This window comes from Wasmannia auropunctata, unplaced genomic scaffold (genome assembly GCF_000956235.1).
Source record: "Wasmannia auropunctata unplaced genomic scaffold, wasmannia.A_1.0 LD336078.1, whole genome shotgun sequence".
NCBI classification, from domain to species: Eukaryota; Metazoa; Arthropoda; class Insecta; order Hymenoptera; family Formicidae; genus Wasmannia; species Wasmannia auropunctata.
In genome coordinates, this window is record NW_012026812.1 from 366,965 (window position 1) to 367,431 (window position 467).

Here is a 467-nt window from a genome sequence, read left to right on the forward strand (position 1 = left end):
AAAATCTTTTGAACCAATTATAATGAATTCTGAAGGTGAAGTAATTAACGTTTTACCTGTTATAAAATCAAAAAATAAAAGAAAAGTATGGCTTTGTAGCTCTGTTTGTAAATTCAAAGGTATCATTATTAATGATTTGAAATGTTGTTTTCAGAAATTCTTAAATTGTACATTAAAGAATGTTCATAAATTTCTATACCATGCTTTTAATTGTTTTAATCGAATACATAAAGACAAACTAGATCCATCTCAGGGTTTAATAGATAAACTAGATCCATCTCAGGGTTTTTACAGCGATTATAGAAAAGATGGACTAGGTCATTCTCATGGTTGTTACAGTGACTATAAATCATGTGGTTCATGGTTTTTAGCTATTGAAATAATATCTCCTCATTATCCTAGAATACGAAATATAAAAAGATTAATGTATCGTTTAATTAATATTGATAACAAAGATCGGAAGAGCA

General features: G+C 27.2%; 1 long non-coding RNA gene across 1 annotated transcript in view; it reads left to right on the top strand.

Moving 5' to 3' along the window:
- LOC105448750 overlaps window positions 1-467 on the top strand; it is a 5,691-nt gene that overhangs the window by 1,206 nt on the left and 4,018 nt on the right. The gene's annotated exons all lie outside the window — the stretch shown is intronic.